The sequence below is a fragment of the Lissotriton helveticus genome, chromosome 3_1, assembly GCF_964261635.1.
Source record: "Lissotriton helveticus chromosome 3_1, aLisHel1.1, whole genome shotgun sequence".
NCBI classification, from domain to species: domain Eukaryota; kingdom Metazoa; phylum Chordata; class Amphibia; order Caudata; family Salamandridae; genus Lissotriton; species Lissotriton helveticus.
The window spans coordinates 2,089,620,367-2,089,635,886 of record NC_136061.1 but is presented as its reverse complement, the minus strand read 5'-3'; positions in this window follow the sequence as shown (position 1 = coordinate 2,089,635,886).

The following is a 15,520-nucleotide window of genomic DNA, read 5'->3' as shown; positions in this document are numbered from 1 at the left end:
ATTCCGGGTACAACTTGGGTGGAGTACGTGAACTTTTTTAGCCGAGCCTTCGAGGGGTGGATCAAGGGCAACAAGGTAACCACCTACGAACAACTCTTTGACCTTATCGTATGGGAACACCTGTCGAACAACTGCTTCGTGGAGCTCCGGCAACACCTCCTGGACAGTAAGCTAACCGACCCTCGACAACTCGCCGTCGAAGCCGACCGGTGGGAAAGCACCCGAGTTGGCCGGAACGCACCCAGCGAATTATCCAGATCGTATCGCCCCCGAGGGGGAGGAGGAAGTCAGGGTCGGGGGAGAGACCCCGGCCCCTCGTCACCCCCCAGAAACCCCTCGACCCCGGTTGGCCGAGGAAGCCCTGCCGTCCGGGCCGGTTTCCGGGCCAACATTACGTGCCACAGGTGCCAGCGACCCGGCCACTACGCCAGTGATCCCAACTGCCCAAAGAATCCGAACACTACCCCCCGCCAAGTTGCAGCGGCGGCCCTAGGGGAAGAACTAATCCCGGAGGACCAAGAAGAGTACGAGGCCGATCCCTCTGAATGGGCACCCGCCGCCATGGCACTGGTCTGCTTAGGGGAGAGAGACATGATTCCGCGGGCCCCCCTTCCCGCCAACACACAGAAGTACGGTCAATGGGTCAACATTAATGGCCGCCGGGCGGAAGCCCTCCGCGACACCGGGGCCAGTGTAACGGCGGTCCGACGCCACCTCGTCACTCCAGACCAAATCTTGCCGAACATTCTTTGCCCTGTCCGATCAGCCGACAACTCTGAAAGCCTATGCCACATGGCCTGCGTCCCCTTCGAGTGGGGGGGAGTAACAGGGATGTTAAAAGTAACTGTCCGCGATGATGCCCCCGTGGACTGCCTCCTAGGAAACGATCTTGAAAGCTCTCCCTGGGCAGCTGTCGAGCGGAGGGAGCACCTGGGGATGCTTGGCCTCCCCGAATGGGTCTGCGTCACGACCCGGTCCATGACCGCCCGCGCGGTCCCCAGCCCGGAAGAGCCCGAGTGGCCAGAACCTCCTCCCGCGCTCATCCCAGAGGAGGCCGCCCCAGAAGCCAGTCCATTGACCCAAACCGAAGAAGGATCCGACCAGCTTCGGGACGTCCCTGACCTGGCACACTGGCGGCAGGAGGGAGGCCCCACGCAGGAACAATTCCGGGCCGAACAGAAAACTTGTCCCTCTCTCGAAGGACTCCGGCAGCAAGCCCTGGCCCAGAGCACCGGGGATACCTCGGGGCCCACTGGATCTACTGGGACCAAGACCTGCTCTACAGCGAGCAGAAAGTTGCAGAACTAGGGGCCGGTCGGGTGCTGGTGGTGCCCCTTCGCTTCCGAGACTTCCTCCTGAACTTAGCCCACGATGTCCCCCTTGCCGGACACCTGGGGCAGGATAAAACCTACGACCGCCTGGTGACCCATTTTTTCTGGCCCCACATGCGGAAGGATGTCACCAACCACTGCAAGGCCTGCCCCACCTGCCAGGCCAGCGGAAAAAGTGGCCGAAAAATCAAAGCACCGTTACAACCCTTTCCTGTCGTCACCACCCCGTTTGAACGAGTGGGAATAGACATTGTGGGGCCCCTCGACCCGCGAACAGCCCAAGGACATCGGTTCATCCTGGTCCTTGTAGACCACGCCACCCGCTATCCCGAGGCCATCCCTCTTCGGACTGTGACGGCCCCCGTGGTGGGCCGGGCCCTGATGGGGATCTTCTCCCGGGTGGGGTTCCCCCGGGAGGTCGTCAGTGACAGGGGCACGAACTTTATCTCCAGATATATGAAGTCCCTCTGGCAGCAATGCGGGGTCACCTACAAGTTCACGACCCCCTATCACCCGCAAGGAAACGGACTGGTCGAGAGATTCAACCGCACCCTCAAGGGGATGATTAGGGGTCTAGAAGAACCCCTTCGACGCCAGTGGGACGTGCTACTTCCATGCCTCCTGTTTGCCTATCGGGAGGTCCCGCAGAAGTCCCTCGGCTTCAGCCCATTTGAACTCCTGTACGGGCACCCCGTCCGGGGCCCCCTCAGCCTAGTCAAGGAAGGTTGGGAGCAGCCTCCCCAGAAAACTCCCCCGGACATCTACAGGTATCTCCTGGCTCTCCGCAACCAGACCCGGCGGTTCCAAGACGCCGCCAAAGCCAACCTCGAGGCCAGTCAGGAGGACATGAAGAGGTGGTACGATCAGCACACGTCCTCCATTGAGTTCGAACCTGGACAACAGGTCTGGGTGATGTCCCCGGTTGAGCCCTGTGCACTCCAAGACAGATGGTCCGGGCCCTTCAAGGTAATCGAACGCAAGGGGCCCGTCACCTATTTAATCGACATGGAGACTGCCCGGAACCCCCTACGGGTCCTCCATGCCAACAGGCTCAAACCCCATTTTGTGCGATCCGAACTCAGCCTCCTGATGGCTACCGATACTGGGACAGAAGAAGACTCCGAACCCCTTCCGGACTTACTGAGGGCCCTCGAGCAGGATGGCTCAGTGGAAGGGGTCCAGCTCTCCGAGGCCCTGTCCCCGGAGCAACGCCAAGACTGCCAAACGCTCCTGAGGCAGTTCGCCTCCCTGTTCTCCCTCACCCCCGGAGTCACCCCCTGGTGCCTCCACGATGTGGACACCGGGGACAGCCCTCCTATTCGACACCGAGCGTACCGCGTACCAGACCGGGTACGAGCCTGCATCCAGACAGAGGTGTCCAAAATGCTGACCCTAGGAGTGATCGAACCCTCAGACAGTCCCTGGGCGAGCCCAGTCGTCCTGGTTCCCAAGGCAGCTGCCCCGGGCGTTGCCCCTGAGCTCCGGTTCTGCGTGGACTATCGGGGGCTGAATGCAGTTACCCGGACCGACGCTCATCCCATCCCCCGGGCAGACGAGCTAATTGACCGGATGGGGGCCGCCCGCTACCTGAGCATCTTCGACCTAACAGCGGGCTACTGGCAGATCGGCCTCACCCCTAGGGCCCAAGAACGATCCGCCTTCTCTACCCCAGACGGGCACTACCACTTTAAAGTCATGCCCTTCGGCATGAAAAACGCCCCGGCAACGTTCCAACGGCTGGTAAACCAGGTACTGGCGGGCCTGGAAGACTTCAGCGCCGCCTACCTGGACGACATTGCTGTGTACAGCCACCAGTGGACCGACCACCTCCGCCACCTGCGGGAGGTTCTACACGCCCTCCAGCAAGCCGGGCTCACCATCAAAGCCAGCAAGTGCCAGGTTGGCCAAGGGTCCGTGACCTACCTAGGACACCAAGTGGGAAGCGGGCTGGTGGCCCCTCTCCAACTCAAGATCGCTGCCAACCAGGCCTGGCAACCCCCTACGATCCAAACGGAGGTCCGAGCCTTCCTGGGGCTCACCGGATACTACCGGCGGTTCGTGAAGGACTATGGCAGCATCGTGGGGCCCCTCACGGAGCTCACCTCCAAAAAGAGCCCCAAAACCGTCAACTGGACCCCGGCCTGCCAATCGGCCTTCGAAAAGCTAAAGACCGCCATGTGCACGGCCCCCGTGCTCCAGGCTCCCGACTACAGCCGGGAGTTCATTGTGCAGACGGACGCCTCCGATCATGGTGTGGGGGCCGTCCTCTCCCAACTCAACGCCGAAGGGGTCGACCATCCGGTGGTCTTCATCAGCCGACGCCTCTTGCCCCGAGAACAGCGCTGGAGCACCATTGAGAGAGAGGCCTTCGCCGTAGTCTGGGCACTCAAGAAGCTCCGGCCCTACCTCTTCGGCACCCACTTCCGGGTGCAAACAGACCACCGACCCCTGCAATGGCTGATGCAAATGCGGGGGGAGAACCCGAAGCTGCTACGTTGGTCCATCTCCCTGCAGGGGATGGACTTCACTGTGGAACATCGACCCGGCCAAGACCACGCCAACGCGGATGGCCTGTCCCGCTTTTTCCGCCTCGACGAGGAAAGTCCCCAAGAAGATGGGTGACTCTCCCCGTCTTCAGCTGGGGGGGACGCATGTTGGACAGGCCACATGAAGGGCTCGCTCCCTCCCCGCAGGACAGGGCCCGGGCCACCGTCAGCACCATTGCCCGGCCCAGCCGCCATCTTGGACACGGCACCACGCGGCCGTGCGGCCTCAGCCCGACCCCAACCCTGGGCCTGGCCAGGCCCCGACATCCCGGCACCACCCTCCACCCAGGAGGTGAACGGCCCACTTGGCAGGTCAATGGGAGTACGACGTGTCGATGGCTCTCCCCCGCCAGGTGCCGAGCACCCCCAACCTCCTCGGGCGCTGGCTCCACCCCCCTGCTGGGTGTCTGGGCTCCCTCATCCCAGACCCCCCGACCTCCAAGAGCGAGGGTCCGGACATCAAAGGGCGCCAGGCCTATAACTGAGGCAGCCCCAGGACAGGAAGGCAGTTGTATCCTGGAGTCGAGAGACACCGCGACGAACTCATCCGTAACTGGCCTGCTGGCGCTGCCGCGGCCCTCTGCCTCGTGAAACCATCGTCTTGGCCTGCTGGCGCTGCCGCGGCCCTCTGCCTCGTGAAACCATCGTCTTGGCCTGCTGGCGCTGCCGCGGCCCTCTGCCTCGTGAAACCTTCGTCTTGGCCTGCTGGCGCTGCCGCGGCCCTCTGCCTCGTGAAACCATCGTCTTGGCCTGCTGGCGCTGCCGCGGCCCTCTGCCTCGTGAATCCATCGACTTGGCCGGCTGGCGCTGCCGCGGCCCTCTGCTTTGTGAGACTATCATCTTGGCCTGCTGGCGCCGCCGCGGCCCGATCCACAGACACTCCAGCTCGAGGATTGTGAGCTCGCCTCTTAACGCCACCTGTACCGATCCGGTACCAAGACTGTCCCGCTACCCCCTTTTCCATACAGAGACTAGAAGTGAGAGGACCCCCGGGTCCGAGATATCCTGTATCGCTGATATCCTTGCCTTAAGAACCTTACATAAAGCATTGAACTCGACTTGGTGTGGTGCCTGTTTGTGGGGAGGGAGGTAACTTGTCTGTACGATCGCCGGAGACGGTCCCACTCGGGGATCTCTCCCCCAGTATCCGGCCGACCCTCAGGGTCCCCGTCTAACAGTAATTAACTATGTTAATTGATTAATATTTTACAATATTGGAGGTGACGTTTATAGAGGAAAATGGTGGTAGGTAAAAACATTTTTATTAATTAATTAATTGTTAATTAATTTTAATTAAATTGCAGGAGTGGGTATACTAAGTTATTCCCCTATGCTAATCAACACTTTCCCTACTGTTCCACTCACTGGAGTGGGAATAGTAATTTTTACAATACCACTATCCAACACTTTCCCTACTGTTCCACTCACTGGAGTCTGAAAAGTAATTTTTAGAATCCCATTATCCAACACTTTCCCTACTGTTCCATTTGCTGGAGTCGGAATAGTAATTTTTACCCACCCGCTATCCAACACTTTCCCTACTGTTCCACTCACTGGAGTCGGAATAGTAATTTTTACCCACCCGCTACCCAACACTTTCCCTACTGTTCCACTCGCTGGAGTCGGAATATTAATTTGTACCCACCCGCTATCCAACACTTTCCCTACTGTTCCACTCGCTGGAGTGGGAATAGTAATTTTTAGCCACCCGCTATCCAACAAATTCACTACTTTTGCAGATGTTGGAGTGTGAATACTAATTTTATTCCCTTAGCTATGCAAAGTTTTTAATTTTGTTATATTTAATGTTGTGTAAATTATTAATTAACATAAAAAATTACTTTCATTTAAATTATTATATAATATTTATTTGTTCATTTATATATATGTATATATGTGTATATATATGTGTGTGTGATCAAGCCTTTGGCTGAAGGCGAAACGCGTTGGGCTAATGACGAATGAGCGAAAAATAAAGCTAATGGTTTAAGCTTTACATCTGCCTGCTTGTGTGCCTCCTCACCCCCGTGCTGGGCCGGACCTGTGAATATATATATATATATATATATATATATATATATATATATATATATATATAAAATCAAACAATCCTTTCAGGGTAGAAAGAGAGCGGCACACCAGAGTTAAATCCAGAAGGGTTTATTTGTGCAAAACAAGAACAACGCGTTTCAGCCTAGCGGCTTTCGTCAGGTTCAAGGGTCACATTACATCGCTGCTGTTTGAATGCCCGCAACATCATTTAATAGAAACAGACAACATACTCATTCAATGACTACCTCGTACGAGGTTGTTGCATCTTGTTACAACAGTAAATAAAGTTGTAAATTTAATAATTGTGTAATTATATCATCACTGTCGATCACGAAAGTGTCCAGAAATATATACAGTTGTCTGTCACGTAAATCACTGCAAGTGTGTAATTGATTCCAAAAGGCATCGCATAACCAAAATCTATACGCAATGTATACATCTATGTACATATTAGAAAAAACAGTATTGCGAGAGCTGCAGATGACAGATTCTTCTCGAATATGAAATAATTCAATTCAATACGATCGTATTTACATACCAATAGCTGCCTGCAGACAGAAAACATGCTCCAATGAGTGTACAGAAATTAAAAATTGTTATTACTGACATAACCTGCCCAACATCAGTGTAGATTATGCCACGCGAAAAATGTATTAAATAGCTGCAGCGTCGCATATGACCCAAAATACTAAAAGTGCAAAGTGTAAAGTGATAAAAATACTTTCTCATAAAGATTAGAGAGGTATGAAAGTGAGAATAATCCTAATAGTGTATCACCAAGTTCCAATAGAAAGCAATTGGAACCAGCCGGGTCCAACCTACATGCAGCTATTTTAGGGCACATATAATATGTAAGCTATAAGCAACCCTATGCACTTTTGGTATTTTGGGGCATATGCGTGGCATAATCTACACTGATGTTGGGCAGGTTATGTCAGTAATAACAATTTTTATTTTCTGTACTCTCATTGGAGGTTGATTGTATTGTGCTTTTTTAATAGGGTGCCGTTTAACAGGCAACTTGGCCTTAGACATTAGTCATGTTTTGTAAACGGTTGGAATTAACACATATCGACGTACAGTACGGGATATAGGTTTATGTTTACATTTATTTATTTATATGTATGCTTATAATTATCAAGGTATAAACATATGTATTGATTGCACCAATTGCGGCATTCTATTTTTGGGGTGACAACATGTTTTTTGTCTGCAGGCAGCTATTGGTACGTAAATACAATCGTATTGGAATTAATTTATTTCATATTCGAGAAGAATCTGTTATCTGCAGCTCTCGCAATACTTTTTTTCTAATATGTACATAGATGTATATATCGTGTATAGATTTTGGTTACGCTATGCCGTGTGGAATCAGTTACGCACATGCAGTGATGTGTAACAAGATGCAACAACCTCGTATGATGTATTCATTGAATGAGTATGATGTCTGTTTCTATTAAATGACATTGCGGGCATTTAAACAGCAGCGATGTAATGTGACCCTTGAACCTGACGAAAGTCGAAAGGCTGAAACGCGTTGTTCTTGTTTTGCACGAATAAACCCTTCTGGATTTAACTCTGGTGTGCCGCTCTCTTTCTACAATGAAAGGATTGTTTGCTACGTTTGTGGTTCGGCCGTCACGGCTGGCACCGGCAGAAAAGGCAGGCGTATGGCGTTTGGATGATTTCTTGGATGTGTATATATATATCCATATATATATATATATATATATATATATATATATATATATATATATATATATAAATACATATATATATATATATATTTTAATAATGGTTTTAAATATTTTATAAATAAGATTAATAATTATTTTATATTATTAAGTAAATATATATGTTAAAAACAAATTAATCTTTTGTTAATATTCCATTAATTATTTTTACATTTTAAGATTTTTAACATTATTTTAACTGTTTTATTTAATTGTGTTCATTATTTAATTACTATTATATTATTTTTAATACATTTTAAAAATTCGATATTTTAGTTAACTATATTTTAAACTTCGATATTTTGTACTCGATAATTTAGTACTTACCTGTTTGTAGATAGGGAGTCGATATTCTGTCCCTCGATATTTTGGCATTAATATTCTGGACAGGCGATATTCTGTCCCTCGATATTTAGTCACTGATCTCTCATTTCTGAGAAAATTACAATTCAGGCTCAGGATCCTCTGTGTACTCAGGATTACAACCTGGGTAGTTATTGATCAGTCTGCAGGCACTTGCATACATAAGGCTACCAGATTTTGAGAAATTAAAACCGGGATAGGCCAGACATAATATTAAGACTAAAGCCTTTAGCCTTACTTTTATGTCTGGCCTGTCACTATTTTGCGTAGCCTTGTAAATGAGTACAGACAGACATACACACACATACACACAGACACACACACACACATATATATATTCTCTGAAAAAACCATAGGTTTCAAGGACGTTATAGTTAGTTGAACATTTCACTCGTACAAAACCAGAGAAATTCGGCCATTATAGTTAATTCAGTTAACTATAACTCGCGCTTCCGCAATGCACTGCTGATGACGTCACATATTACATCATTCATGACATGGTCAGTGACATCACTGATGACATCACTGATGACATCACTGACGACATCTCAAATGACATCACTGATGACATCATCCAGTGACTATTTGTTTCTGTAAAGTTTAAATATGTTTTAAATATATGTATATGCCAAGGTGTATTGAAAAATGAGTGGGTGTATAAGTGTCTAGATGGATGATTTAGTAGGTGCATGACTGACTGTATAAGTGAGTGATTAAATGTGTCTTACTAAATGCATGTGTTAGTAACTGATACAGACATTCACACAGTTTAGTTTGACAGTTGGTCTGTAAGCGGTTGCATGGGTTGGTGAGTAGCTAAATGAGGATCTATATGGGCTATTGATTGGTTGTCTGAGTATCTGTATTGGTGCCTGAGTGTCTGTGTGGGTGGGTGGGGGTGTGACTCTGTGCATAGATGTGTGAGAGGGTGATTCACTAGGTGTAAGGGTTCAAGAGTGCGCATTTGTGAAGGGCTGTATGAGTGGGTGAGTGTGTGTATGGGTGTGTTGGTGAGTGAATGGATGCCTCAGTGGTACATGTGTGAGTAACTGCATATGTAAAAGGCAGTATATCTGAGTGTCGGACTGTATAACTGACTATATGTGAGAGTGAGTGATTGTGAGAGTGGCTGTATGGATCAGTGTGTGCTTGTATTAGTTAACATATAAGAGTGTAAGTATGTGTTAGTATATATTTGAATAAGTGAGGTGGTGTGTGTATAACTGTATAGGTGAGTAAATGGGAGTATGATTGGTTCTTTGCATGACTGACTAGGTGTATAAGTAACTCTATGGAGGAGTGGCGGTGTGTTAGTGTCTGCATAGATATGTGAGTGTATATGATAATGCCTTATTGATGGTTGACTGCATGTATGAGTGACTGTATGGGTGAATGAGTGGATTTGTATGTAGACCTAGGAATTCGTGAGTGGGTATGCACTAATCTGCATTGGTGTGTCTATGGTTTCAAAAATGGTAGTCTGTATTTTAAAGTGGGTGTATCAAAGGTTATATTAGGTTATGAGGAGATGCATCAGATTATCACGTAGATGATGTCATCAGTGATGTCATTTGAGATGTCAGCAGTGATGTCACTGACCTTGTCATGAATGATGTAATATGTGACGTCATCAACAGTGCATTGCGGGGGTGCGAGTTATAGTTAGCTGAACTAACTGGTACGGCTAAATTTCTCTGGTTTTGTACGAGTGAAATGTCCAACTAACTATAACATCCCTGAAACCTTTGGTTTTTTTCAGTGAATTTCAAAGGTTTTTTAAATGCTAATTTCTAACTATGCCTACAAAGGTAAGAAATGTGAAGAAAGAGGAAGAAAAGCACAGAAAGAAGCAAGATAAATTCAGAAAGAGTCAACAGAAGTCTGGAAAGACAAAGAAAAGTGCAGGAAGAAGCAAGAGATGTGCAGAAAGAACCAACAGAGGAGCAGAAACTCCTCCTGTGCCCCCAACTTTTTGATGACGGGTACTGGTGGTAACTGACTCTGACTAACCAGGCTTAGAGCCAGTGCTATGCTAAAAGACACTTAGAATACAGTAAAAACACCTACATACACTAGGGAACACTATGCGTTGGGGTGTCCCTGTGATTAGCATGACCTCCTCTGTATTTGCCATGAGTTGTGCCTGGGTCATGCATGAGTACATGGGTAGTAATTGGATGATTAGAGTGCTGCAAGGACAGTGCATGGTGATTTTATAACTGCTTGGGTTTGGGGGGAATGATTGGATAAGTACATGATACTGGATGGTTGATTGGAGGAGTGCATGGGTACTACCTGGGTAATTGCAGGAGTGAATCAGTATTGTGTAGGTGGTTAGAGGTCTGCATGGGTAGTGCATGGGGATTGTAGCAGTGATCAGTTAGTGCTTGGATCATTGCATGAGTACAAAGCTACTGACTGAAACATTAGAATACTGCAAGTGCCTGGGTGAATTTATAAGTGCTTGGGTATTGGCAGAGTGTTTGGATTAGTACATAGTAGTGGCTGATTGACCGGAGGAGTGCACGGGGAGTGTCTGGGTCATTGCATGAGTACATGGGTACTGATTGGATGATTAGAGTACTGCAAGGAGAGTGCATGGTGAATTATAAGTGCTTGGGTTTTGGCGGAGTGATTGGATAAGTATATGATGCTCGCTGGGTGATTGGAGGAGTGCATGGGTAGTGATAGGGCGATGGCTGGACTGCATGGGTAGTGCTCATGGTATTGTAGCAGTGCATGAGTTAGTGCATGGGTCATTGCATGAGTGCATGGGTAGTGACTGGATGATTAGAGTGCTGCAAGGAGAGTGCATAGTGAATTTATAATCGCTTGGGTTTTGGTGGAGTGATTGGATAAGTACACACATGTCACATCAGGCTCCGCCCCCTCCCTTCACTACTGTGCAAACACGCCTCCTGGCAGGTTTTAAGTTGGGGGATTAATTCCCCTTGAATCCTGAGGGTCCCTGAGGGCCAACTAGCCCACCAGGTACCTCCAGTAAGCGCGCACAGAGCTGCGTTGTAGAGGGGTGGTCCGAGGCCACGCCCCTTTTACACCTTGAATGAGGTGTTTGACGGGAGCCGCATCAGAAGCTGTCTAGAGGCGGTCTTCGGCTGGTTCAGGGAGCATGGTTTAAAATGCAACTCCGATAAATCGGAGCTGCTTTTTTTTGGTTTTTCCTCTGAGCCAGTTTGGAAAAGTTGGTGGCCTCAGGATTTGTTTCCACCTGCTAAGGCAAGTGTAAAAGCCAAAAATGTGGGTATTATGATTGACAATGATCTTTCTTATGGGCCCCAAATATCTAGCCTGTCGGGGAAATGTTTTGGCATCCTTCGGATGCTGAGAAAATTTTTGCCCCTGATATCCACCAAACACAGACGGATCATTGTTCAAGCACTTGTTGGGTCCAGATTGGACTACGCGAATGCCCTCTACCTAGGGCTTCCAAAGTACCTGGTGAGGCGGCTTCAAGTAGTCCAAAATTCAGCTGCCCGTGCCATTTACGGGCTCCCTAGACGTGCAAGTGCCTCTGTACTGCTGCAAGAGCTGCATTGGCTTCCTATAGCCAAGAGAGTTCAGTTTAAGAGCCTGACGCTGACTTTCAAAGCTCTTCATGCCATTGGCCCCAAATATATGAGGAAACGTTTGGCTTTTTATAAACCAAACAGAGCCTTACGGTCTGCTTCCCTGTCTAAGATGGTAGTCCCGGCCATCAAACGAGCTAGACAGGGCGGTCGCTCTTTTCACCATTTGGCTCCCCGTGCGTGGAATGAGCTCCCGCTTTTTCTCAGACAGATTCCCTGTCTTTTGTCCTTTAGAAAGGCTTTAAAAACTTGGCTTTTTACTAGATAGGCTTGCCATTTTCCTTTGTTGTCGTGTTGTGCTGCCATATTGAAGGTTTCCTTCGCCAAAGCGCCGGGACACTCCTTCGGGAGTAGCTGTTGCGCTATAGAAGAGCCGAAATAACATAACATAACATAACATAACATAACCTTTCTGCAACGCAACTCTGTGGTATTTACTGGATGTACCTAGCCCACCAGGTACCTCCAGTAAGCGCCACAGAGCTGTGTCGCAGAGAGGTGTAAAAAGGGGCGTGTCCTCGGACCACCTCTCTGCAACGCAGCCCTGTGGCACTTACTGGAAATACCTGGTGGGCTAGTTGGTTAATCCCCCAACTTAAAACACACCACAGGCGTGTTTGCACACTTGTCACATCAGGCCCCACCCCCTGCCTTCACCACTGTGCAAACGCACCCTGTGGCACGTTTTAAGATGGGAGATTAAGTCCCCTTGAACCCTAAGGGTCCCTAGGTGCCAACTAACCTACCAGCTCCTCCAGGAAGCGCCACAGGGCTGAATTGCAGAGAGGTGGTCCATGGCCAGGCCATGCATATATATATATATATGTATGTATATATATATGTATATATATATGTATGTATATATATATATATATATATATATATATTACCTACTGGCGATAGCCAGTAGGTATATATAGTTAGGATTTTTTCCCTATGGGATTTTTGAAAATTCTATGTCGAATAACTTTGGCGTTTGAGGACAGAATTGGCTGAAATGTTCAGGAAAATGGAACATTTTGTTTCTGAGCAGCCCCTGAAAATTTGGGGGGGTTTCGTCAAGGGGGGGCCGAGAAAAAAGGGGGGTCCCAAAACGTGCTTTTCCCATGCAATTTTCCATAGGGCGGTTGGCCTCACTTTTAGCCCGAACGGCTGAATGGATTTACATCAAACTTGGCAAAATTGTAGGGACTGGTAGCCCGATGTGCCTTTGCTATGTCTCAAGATATAGGCTCCAGTGGTTTTTACGAAAATTAACTTTGAAAAACATATATTGGGCTACATTGGGCTATATATATGTTGGAGCCCAAATGTAGCCCAATGTAGCCCAATGTAGCCCAATGTAGCCCAAAGATGGCCACCAGAGACAAAAAAAAACAAATGTAGCCCAAATATCAGCCAGATGTAGCCCAACTATAGCCCAATGACAGAATGTCCCAGAGTGTTCTAAAGAACAACTAGAGTGCTAACAGTCCTACTTATTACAAAGGTATGGCACACCTGAAGCCATCTTGATTGGAATAAAGTGGTAACTCTTAAAACATTTAATTTAAAAAGGAACAAAATGAGGGGGTTCATTTTGCCATAGAAAGTATGATTAGCGAATATATGACGAAATCCCGCATACCATCAGTCCGCAAAAAAAATCCTGCATGTACTATTAGGCCGCAAATTAAAATAACGAAAACTTTTAGAACGAATATGCCTTTAGCATACACTAAACAACTAAACTACCCTAAACCCTAAAACACTACTCCCAGCATGACCCTACACTACACAAACAGTACAACACTACCCTAAACCCTAAAACACTACCCCCAGCATGACCCGACACTACACAAACACTACAACACTACCCTAAACCCTAAAACACTACCCCCGGCATTACCCTACACTACGCAAACACTACAATTCTACCCAAAACCCTAAAACACTACACCCCAGCATGACCCTACACTACGCAAACACTACAACACTACCCTAAACCCTAAAACACTACCCCCAGCATGACCCTACACTACACAAACACTACAACACAACCCTAAACCCTAAAACACTACCCCCAGCATGACCCTACACTACACAAACACTACAACACTACCCTAAACCCTAAAACACTACCCCCAGCATGACCCTACACTACACAAACACTACAACACAACCCTAAACCCTAAAACACTACACCCCAGCATGACCCTACACTACGCAAACACTACAACACTACCCTAAACCCTAAAACACTACCCCCAGCATGACCCTACACTACGCAAACACTACAACACTACGCAAAACCCTAAAACACTACACCCCAGCATGACCCTACACTACGCAAACCCTACAACACTACCCTAAACCCTAAAACACTACCCCCAGCATGACCCTACACTACACAAACACTACAACACTACCCTAAACCCTAAAGCACTACCCCCAGCATGACCCTACACTACGCAAACACTACAACACTACCCTAAACCCTAAAACACTACCCCCAGCATGACCCTACACTACGCAAACACTACAACACTACCCAAAACCCTAAAACACTACACCCCAGCATGACCCTACACTACGCAAACACTACAACACTACCCTAAACCCTAAAACACTACCCCCAGCATGACCCTACACTACACAAACATTACAACACTACCCTAAACCCTAAAACACTACCCCCAGCATGACCCTACACTACGCAAACACTACAACACTACCCAAAACCCTAAAACTCTACACCCCAGCATGACCCTACACTACGCAAACACTACAACACTACCCTAAACCCTAAAACACTACCCCCAGCATGACCCTACACTACGCAAACACTACAACACTACCCTAAACCCTAAAACACTACCCCCAGCATGACCCTACACTACGCAAACACTACAACACTACCCTAAACCCTAAAACACTACCCCCAGCATGACCCTACACTACGCAAACACTACAACACTACCCAAAACCCTAAAACACTACACCCCAGCATGACCCTACACTACGCAAACACTACAACACTACCCTAAACCCTAAAACACTACCCCCAGCATGACCCTACACTACGCAAACACTACAACACTACCCTAAACCCTAAAACACTACCCCCAGCATGACCCTACACTACGCAAACACTACAACACTACCCTAAACCCTAAAACACAACCCCCAGCATGACCCTACACTACGCAAACACTACAACACTACCCTAAACCCTAAAACACTACCCCCAGCATGACCCTACACTACGCAAACACTACAACACTACCCTAAACCCTAAAACACTACCCCCAGCATGACCCTACACTACGCAAACACTACAACACTACCCTAAACCCTAAAACACTACACCCCAGCATGACCCTACACTACGCAAACACTACAACACTACCCTAAACCCTAAAACACTACCCCCAGCATGACCCTACACTACGCAAACACTACAACACTACCCTAAACCCTAAAACACTACACCCAGCATGACCCTACACTACGCAAACACTACAACACTACCCTAAACCCTAAAACACTACCCCCCAGCATGACCCTACACTACGCAAACACTACAACACTACCCTAAACCCTAAAACACTACCCCCAGCATGACCCTACACTACGCAAACACTACAACACTCCCCAAAACCCTAAATCACTACCCCCAGCATGACCCTACACTACGCAAACACTACAACACTACCCTACACCCTAAAACACTACCCCCAGCATGACCCTACACTACGCAAAAACTACAACACTACCCTAAACCCTAAAACACTAGCCCCAGCATGACCCTACACTACGCAAACACTACAACACAACCCTAAACCCTAAAACACTACCCCCAGCATGACCCTACACTAAACAACCACCACAACTCTACACTACACTAACACAACACTACACTACACAAC